This window comes from Cervus canadensis, chromosome 14 (genome assembly GCF_019320065.1).
Source record: "Cervus canadensis isolate Bull #8, Minnesota chromosome 14, ASM1932006v1, whole genome shotgun sequence".
Classification (NCBI taxonomy): Eukaryota; Metazoa; Chordata; class Mammalia; order Artiodactyla; family Cervidae; genus Cervus; species Cervus canadensis.
The window spans coordinates 59,176,172-59,185,852 of NC_057399.1; positions in this window are offsets into that span (position 1 = coordinate 59,176,172).

Here is a 9,681-nt window from a genome sequence, read left to right on the forward strand (position 1 = left end):
AGTTTTGCCAGTGATAATGTTGCATTTAATAATAGTAGAGTTGGTGATTTTTAGAATAACAACCTGAATAGACTTTCCTAAAATGGAGTTTTTGCACAAAAGTTTCATTAACTAAAAAACATACAAATGTGAATTAAATATTTTGGTTTCACTCACTGTGTTCTTTTTTCAGCTTCAATCAGTAAGAGGATATACATTTTAAAAAACCTTTCATTTTATAGTGAGGTATGGGGAGACCTGGGTTTGATCCCTGGGTTGGGAAGATCTCCTGGAGGAGGGCATGACAGCTCACTCCAAGCATTCTTGCCTGGAGAATCTCCATGGGCAGAGGAGTGTGGTATGCTACTCTGGGGTCGCAAAGAGTTGGACACGACTAAGCGACTAAGCACAGAATAGTCAATTAAGAATGTTGGGATAGTGTCAGGTGGGCAGCAGAGGGACTCAGTCATACATATACATGTATCCATTCTCCCCCAAACTCCCCTCCCATCCGGGCTGCCATATAACATTGAGCAGAGTTCCCTGTGCTACACAGTAGGTCCTTGTTGCTTACCCATTTTAAATATAGCATCACGTACATGACCATCCCAAACTCTTTAACTATCCCCACTGAATATACAGGAGTGACCATATATCATGCAGGGCAAAAAAGGTAAACAGGAATGGATAAAACAAATTCTCTTCATCCTCCCCCATACGCCATTTTATTATGACCAGTTAAGATTCACATTTGAGGTGCCTCAAACAAAATATCAAAATACCTTGACTATTATTTCTCAGATAAGACAATGATGAGTGTAAGCCTTAATCTTAATATGAATCTACACATTTGAAATTTCAGTCATTAACAGTTGTACGTGTGTTAAGTCACTTTGGTCGTGTCTGACTCTTTATGACCCCGTGGACTGTAGCCCACCAGGTTTCTCCGTACAAGGGATTCTCCAGGCAAGAATACTAAAGGGGGTTGCCATGCCCTCCTCCAGGAGATCTTCCCAATCAATGGACTGAACGCATATCTCATAACTCCGACATTGGCAGGTGGGTTCTTTACCATAAATGCCACCTGGTTGGCATTTCCAAATATTTTTTAAAAGCATCATTAGATGAAAAGTAAGGAGGAGAGTGATTACCACTTGAGATAGCTTTAACTTTATCTGGAAATCCAAATTATCAGTAAACCCAGATTAGGTTTTCAGCAAGGATGAGCTGGGATACTTTCCTCAGTTCAGTCAGTAGCTCAGTCGTGTCTGACTCTTTGCAACCCCATGGACCACAGCACACCAGGTCTCCCTGTCCATCACCAACTTCCGGAGTCTACTCAAACACATGTCCATTGAGTCGGTGATGCCTTCTAACCATCTCATCCTCTGTTGTCCCCTTCTCCTCCTGCCCTCAATCTTTCCCAGCATCAGGGTCTTTTCAAATGAGTCTGTTCTTCGTGTCAGATGGCCAAAGTACTGTAGTTTCAGTTTCAGCATTAGTCCTTCCAATGAATATTCAGGACTGATCTCCTTTAGGATTGACTGGTTTGATCTCCTTGCAGTCCAAGGGACTCTCAAGAGTCTCCTCCAACACCACAGTTCAAAAGCATCAATTCTTCGGCACTCAGATTTCTTTATAGTCCAACTCTCATATCCATACATGTGAGAAAAACCATAGCCTTGACTAGACGGACCTTTGTTGACAAAGTAATGTCTCTGCTTTTTAATATGCTGTCTAGCTTGGTCATAACTTTTCTTCCAAGGTGCAAGCATCTTTTAATTTCATGCCTGCAGTCACCATCTGCAGTGACTTTGGAGCCCCCCCAAAATAAAGTCTCTCACTCTTTCCCAATCTATTTGCCATGAAATGATGGGACCAGATGCCATGATCTTAGTTTTCTGAATGTTGAGTTTTAAGCCAATTTACCTTCTTACATGAATGCAATCAAGGATAGCCACTACAACTCTGCTGTGCTAAACCTATATTAAGAACAAAAGATGGCAGGATGAGCAGTCACAGATACACTGCTGGATTGAAGCGAATAACCACTTGCAGACATGTCTGAAGAACTTTTCTTGTGAACACACACTCTCCTGGCAATTCAGACAAATGACATTGCTGAGGAATCCTGGGAAGAAAGAAGCCAGCAGGCCCTCCATGACATGTGCTTCTCAGAAGACTTTTCCACTAAAGACACAAGCAAAAGCATTCCCACAAAAAATACTGACAAGCATTGAGGCGACATCTTTCACTGACCAAACCAAAAGCTGGCATCAGACAAAGTTTTGTATTTAACTGTGGGGTTCTTTTTCTGGTGTGAAAAGGATCTTATCCATACACAAGATATGTCAAAGATATGCATACAATTTTTATAAATGGAAAGAATCAGAGCCAGGAAAGTTTGTGCTACAGACTTTTTTAAAGAAGACAGACTGATTAACATTTCAAATCTGTTAATGTTTCAAGTTTTTCATATTCCATAAAGTGCTTGTATGTATTTACATCATTGGTGGTGCATATCAGCTCATATGGGTATAGTGTATGCATGCATAATTTATAGCGAAGAAAAATGAGGCTAAAAACACATGACCGTAACTCAACGCTCAGATCATCTGCTTCCACCATATCATACTGACTCTGAATATAGTGATGCAAGAGGAGATATTTGCCTACAATTTAGTACAAGTAGCAGGAGGAAGAGAACAAATGTGAAAATAATATGGATGTTTCATGTGAGATAAACAGTCTCCACCACAGTTCTGGATTTAAGGACCTCAAGTGTATGCATGTGGGGAAAAGCAGGAATTAAAGCCAAACCAACAATATATAATATTCCCCTGCCAAAGGAAGCAAATGGAAAAGATACAGTTTAAATGAATAGACATAAGTTGAAGACTTAAATACCCAACAATAGCCAAGAAAATCTCTAATAGTAGAATAACAGTTAAATAGGTCTCATATGAGAAAGAATTCCTTGTCATAAACTTAAGAGAGCATGGCATTTACTCAACTGAAGAGAATGGACATACCAAGTACTTTTCTATTTCATGGAGAAGTCTGCATTAGTAGATGAGTTGTTCTGAATTGTTGACTATTCCTTATGATAAAATAGATGATTCCCTACCATTCAATAGAATAAACAGTTATATATTAGTTAAACCAAAACTAAACCTGCAAAAAGAAAAAAAATTGGTAAAGCTTTTTAACAACATCAATAAAGGAAACCCTTAAGTGGGGGGGAAAGACTTAATAAGAATATTAAATGAAAAGGCTCACAAAGGAGAAACTATTGTATAAAACCTACAGCCAACAAAGGCTTAGTGTCCAGAAAATAAAAACAGCTCTCAGAAAGCAGAAAGAAGTCACATCTCAACAGAAATATAAGGAAATAAGAGATTCACAGAATTTTAAAAAAAATGCAAAGGGTCAAGAAACCAAAAGAGGTTTGTCATTACAAGTCATCTCATAAGAATAAATTATAACGAGATGCTACTTGATATCCCTAACATAGTCAAATTTTTGTAAGTTTGATAATAGAAAGCATGTTACAGTAACAAATGAAGAAGGAACTCATTTATACTCATGGAGTTTAGGTAAAATGTTACAAATTTCTGGAAAACTTGAAGATGTGCATATCCCATGAACTAGAAATTCCATAACTAGGAGTGTAACTCCAAAAACTGTAACATATGGACACAAGGAGACATGTACAAAGACATATTAGAAAACTAGTAGGAAAAATGCATTTTCTATAGAAAATGTGTTTTATAAAGAATAAATAAATGCAGAATATACACACAATGGTATTGTAAAAACACAATGCACATTTTGTTATATATATATATATATATATATATATACTTAAATATATATATATATGTGAAAGTGAAAGTCACTCAGCTGTGTCTGACTCTTTGCAATCCCATGGACTATACAGTCCATAGAATTCTCCAGGCCAGAATACTGAAGTGGGTGGCTTATACCTTCTCCAGGGGATCTTCCGGACCCAGGAATCGAACTGGGGTCTCTTGCACTGCAGGCAAATTCTTTGCCAGCTAAGCTACCAGGGAAGCCCATATATGCTTGTATGGATATAAAATTAAGTAAATCTGCATTACAAAAATTACATTGAAAAATAACTAATACATCATCATACTGTTTATCATTTTAAAACAGAAGATCTAGTCATTACAGTGATCAGATAAATGCATGGCATATAAAAATCTAAAAGTAATTAGATATAACATACAGCAATTTTAACCTAAAAGTTAACTCTAGGGATCAAGCAAAGGAAGAGAGATGACAGTGCTGAGATGAGTATGTTTTATTCCTTCCAATAAAGGAATAATGTGAAGGAAATAAAACATAAAGTTAACATCTGTTTAATCTCAATTATGGACACATATGTGTCAGTGATGCTATCTTTGAAAATTTTAGATGTTTCATATTTAGACATTTTTAAAGTGTATGTTAAAGAAAGTATCTGAGAATATAAACATAGGAAGTCTGCATATAAAAACTGCAACCAAAGTACTTTAATACTGCCGTGCATCTAACTAGTCATTAAATGCTGCATCTAACTAATCCAACTAGTCAATTCTCTGGAGGAAATATTTCTTTCTCAGTGAAAGTAGCCAAGAATTTTTCCACTTAGTCATCTATATCAATGCAGAGAAACTGCAAGATGTTTCTTCCACACTAATTTTTTAAACATATGTTTTCCATGTTGACAACTGAAGTTCGAAATTAAGGAAGGAGCCACAGCAGAAATTTTCCCAAACCCTAATCAGAAGGTGACTTCCCTGGTGGCTCAGTGGTAAAGAACATGCCTATCAATGTAGGAGATGCAGGTTTGATCCCTGGATTGGGAAGATCCCCTGGAGAAAGAAATGGCAACCCACTCCACTATTCTTGTCTGGGAAAACCCATGGACAGAGGAGCCTGGCGGGCTATAGTCCATGGAGTTCCAAAGAGTTGGACAGAACTCAGTGACTAAACAACAACAACAACAAATCAGAGTAGACAACACTAAAAGAAGGCTACATTGCATATAAGCATACATTAGCTGAAAGAAAACGTAATAGAATGAACATAAGTATTCCTAGCCTCAAACCAGTCAATACTAAAGGAAAACAACCCTGAATACTCATTAGAAGGACTGATGCTGAAGCTGAAGCTCCAATACTTCAGCCACCTGATGCAAACAACCAACTCATTGGAAAAGACCCTGATGCTGGGAAAGATTGAGGGCAGAAGGAGAAGGGGATGACAGAGGATGAGATGGCCAGATGGCATCACTGACTCAATGGATGTGAACTTGGGCAAACTCCGGGAGATGGTGAGGGACAGGAAGGCCTGGCATGTTGCAGTCCATGGGATTGCAAAGAGCTGGACACGACTTGGCAACTGAACAAGAACAAGCCTTGGGATGTCTCTTCACTTCCCCCCACTCCCAAGTTAGGAAGAAGGAGAGAAGCCTTTCTCACCTGGTTTGTCCTGGGTTGAAGTGCAGTAGGTTTCACATTCTGATTCTGGGTTCCTGTTTCCTGAAGATTATCCTAGTCTCTTCCCGCCTCTGTTTCCTCCATGCGTCTATGCTGAGTCACACAGTCATGTCCGACTCTTTGTGGCCCCACACACTCGTGGGATTTCCCAGGCAAGAATACTGGAGTGGTTTGCCATTTCCTCCTCCAGGGGATCTTTCTGACCCAGGGATCGAACCTGTGTCTTCTGCATCTTCTGCATGGGCAGGTAGATTCTTTTACTGCTGAACCACCTGGGAAGCCCCTAAATGCAATCACCCATGGAAGGAGGCTCAAGAGCGAGGAGACATACGTATACCTGTGGGTGATTCATGTTGATATAGTGCAGAAACCAGCACAACATTGTCAAGGAATTATCCCCCAATTAAAAATAAGTACATTTAACTTTTTCAAAAAAGAGATGAGCAGAGGGGGTTTGGAACACAGAGCCATATGGAAGAGAGACACACAGGAAAGAAGAGGCATCACGGTGACCTTGGAGGCAGAGGCTGGAGAGATGTGGCCACACTCAAGGAACCCCTGGAGTCACCAGAAGCTGGAAGAGGCAAGGAGTGCGTTCACCACCAGAGTCTTCAGAATGATGCACACCTGCTAACACCTTGATTTCAGACTTCTGGCCTCCATTACTCTGAGAAAATAGTTTGGTTGCTTTCACACACCTAGTAAGTGATGATTTGTTACAGCAGACACTGATAGAGTGTGCCTATCCAAAACAGCGGAGTCCTTGGGGTCAGGCCGCACTCTGCCCCTAGCTGTTCCAGTGAGCACTGAGGTTGGCACTTATCTAGGTTCAAGTCTCTTCAAGCCAACAGAATACCCTCCCACAGCAGACACTGTATTGTACTTTTCCAGAACTCTGAGTTGGAAAGAAAGACAGCAGATACATGAATTATTATAGTGTACTGTGATTTGTGACCACACATTTGCACATGATTACCCATCACCACACGCTATGCACCCTGATTTTGCTGTTCTTCTTGCATGCACTGAGTACACTCGCCTCAAGGACTTTGCAGGTACCACGTAACTGGTTTCCTTGTCCCCCAGTATTTCTGCAAATATATAACTTCGTCAGTCAATCTTGGGGCTTCCCAAGCAGCTCAGTGGTAAAGAATCGACCTGCCAGTGCAGGAGATACAGAGATGAGGGTTTGATCCCTAGGTCAGGGACGTTTCCCTCGAGAAGGAAATGGCAACCCACTCCAGTATTCTTGCCTGGAGAATCCCCATGGACAGAGAAGCCTGCGGGCTATCATCCACAGGATCATAAAAAGTGGGACATGAGTGACTGAGCACAAACAACCAGCCTTTCCTGGATCACCTCAGGTGACAGTGCGCTGTCCCTCCCCGGCCCGCTAGGAATTTTTATCTTCCATTCCTGTTTCTTATTTTTTTCCCCATAAAATCCAACACCATCCAACAACAAGTACGTATATTTCCCGGGGTCAAGGAAAGGAATGCCTGTTTCATAAACAGCTACTTCCCTCGCATCTACAATCATCTCTGGCACACAGATATTCAATAAATAAGAGTTATTTTCAACTACTACTTCTTTTGTGTTTATTTTTAAAATCCTAGTTCAATGAACTCCTTCAAGCGTTGAGTAGATTTATATCATCTTATAGTAATATCCCATTGCTGAGAGTGGACACATTAGATAATCCCTACCTAAAATGAATTTGAATAAGATAGATCTTAAATTATAGTTATTTGGGAAACTTTAATATTAGCAAAAATAAGAAAGTGATAAAAATACAGTTTTGTCTTGGTAGCTGAAGGCAGAGAAGTGACAAACAGCTGGCGATTTATAACTTCTAGCCCGTCTGTTAAAAATGTCAGGGTCCACAGCTCAGAGGTTATGATATTAAAGTGAAACAGCGTTTCTAGTCGTCTGCAACACCCGAGCAGGAGCGCTGCGCTGACTTGCTGCCATCCTTCAGAGCCGCAAGCAGACTCTGCAGCCAGCAGCCAGGGAAATGACTACTGTGAAGCACTCACTATGCATAGATGTGAGATACACACTACACACACATATCCCAACACACACACACACCTACACACACACACCCATACAGACACACACACACCCAATACACACAACTACACACACCAACACACACGCACAACTACACACACGCAACACACACAACTGCACACACACCAAACACACACAACTATACACACAAACACCCCTACAGACACACATAGAACTACACACACACAACTGCATACACACACACCCAATACACACAACAACACACACACAACTACACAGATACATACAACCAAACACACACTCCAACACATACACACACACACAATCCTGCTTCAAACACTGTTTTCATCACCAGCATTTTGAACCTTTTGTTACTCTGTGTCTATGTGGACTGATTCTGAAGCTGAAGCTCTAATACTCTGAACACCTGATGCAAACAGCCAACTCATTGGAAAAGACCCTGATGCTGGGAAAGACTGAAGGCAAAAGAAGAAAGAGGTGGCAGAGGATGAGATGGTTGGATGGCATCACTGACTAAATGGACATGAGTTTCAGCAAACTCAGTAAGATAGTGAAGGACAGGGAAGCCTGGCGTGCTGCAGTCCACGGGGCTGCAAAGAGTTGGACACAACTAGTGACTGAACAACAGCAACAATATGTTAGTTGGCCTATATCCTATCTACTTTCTGTTTTTTCTCTATAAATATACATGTGTGTACATTGTTTATATACATGTATACTTCTCTATGCTTTTCATGTTACTTGGTCTTAAAGATTTTTTTTTCTTTCTTTTTTTTTTTTTCATTTATTTTTATTAGTTGGAGGCTAATTACTTCACAACATTGCAGTGGGTTTTGTCATACACTGTCATGATCAGCCATGGAGTTACATGTATTCCCCATCCCGATCCCCCCTCCCACCTCCCTCTCCACCCGATTCCTCTGGGTCTTCCCAGTGCACCAGGCCCGAGCACTTGTCTCATGCATCCCACCTGGGCTGGTGATCTGTTTCACTATAGATACATGTCATGCTGTTCTCTTGAAACATCCCACCCTCGCCTTCTCCCACAGAGTCAAAAGTCTGTTCTGTACATCTGTGTCTCTTTTTCTGTTTTGCATATAGGGTTATCGTTACCATCTTTCTAAATTCCATATATATGTGTTAGTATGCTGTAATGTTCTTTATCTTTCTGGCTTACTTCACTCTGTAAAATGGGCTCCAGTTTCATCCATCTCATTAGAACTGATTCAAATGAATTCTTTTTAACGGCTGAGTAATATTCCATGGTATAATGTACCACAGCTTCCTTATCCATTCGTCAAATTCTTAGAAAAGTATAACTTTCCAAACTGACCAGGAAGAAATAGAAGATCTTAACAGACCCATCACAAGCAAGGAAATCGAAACTGAAGTCAGAAATCTTCCAGCAAACAAAAGCCCAGGACCAGATGGCTTCACAGCTGAATTCTACCAAAAATTTAGAGAAAGAGCTAACACCTATCTTACTCAAACTCTTCCAGAAAATTGCAGAAGAAGGTAAACTTCCAAACTCATTCTATGAGGCCACCATCACCCTAATTCCAAAACCAGACAAAGATGCCACAAAAAAAGAAAACTACAGGCCAATATCACTGATGAACATAGATGCAAAAATCCTTAACAAAATTCTAGCAAACAGAATCCAACAACATATTAAAAAAATCATACACCATGACCAAGTGGGCTTTATCCCAGGAATGCAAGGATTCTTTAATATCTCAAATCAATCAATGTAATACACATTAACAAAATTGAAAGATAAAACCATATGATTATCTCAATAGATGCAGAGAAAGCCTTTGACAAATTCAACACTCATTTATGATTAAAAAAACTCCAGAAAGCAGGAATAGAAGGAACATACCTCAACATAATAAAAGCTTATATATGACAAACCCACAGCAAGCATCACCCTCAATGGTGAAAATTGAAAGCATTTCCCCTGAAATCAGGAACAAGACAAGGGTGCCCACTCTCATCACTACTATTCAACATAGTGTTGGAAGTTTTGGCCACAGCAATCAGAGCAGAAAAAGAAGTAAAAGGAATCCAGATAGGAAAAGAAGAAGTGAAACTCTCACTGTTTGCAGATGACATGATCCTCTACATAGAAAACCCTAAA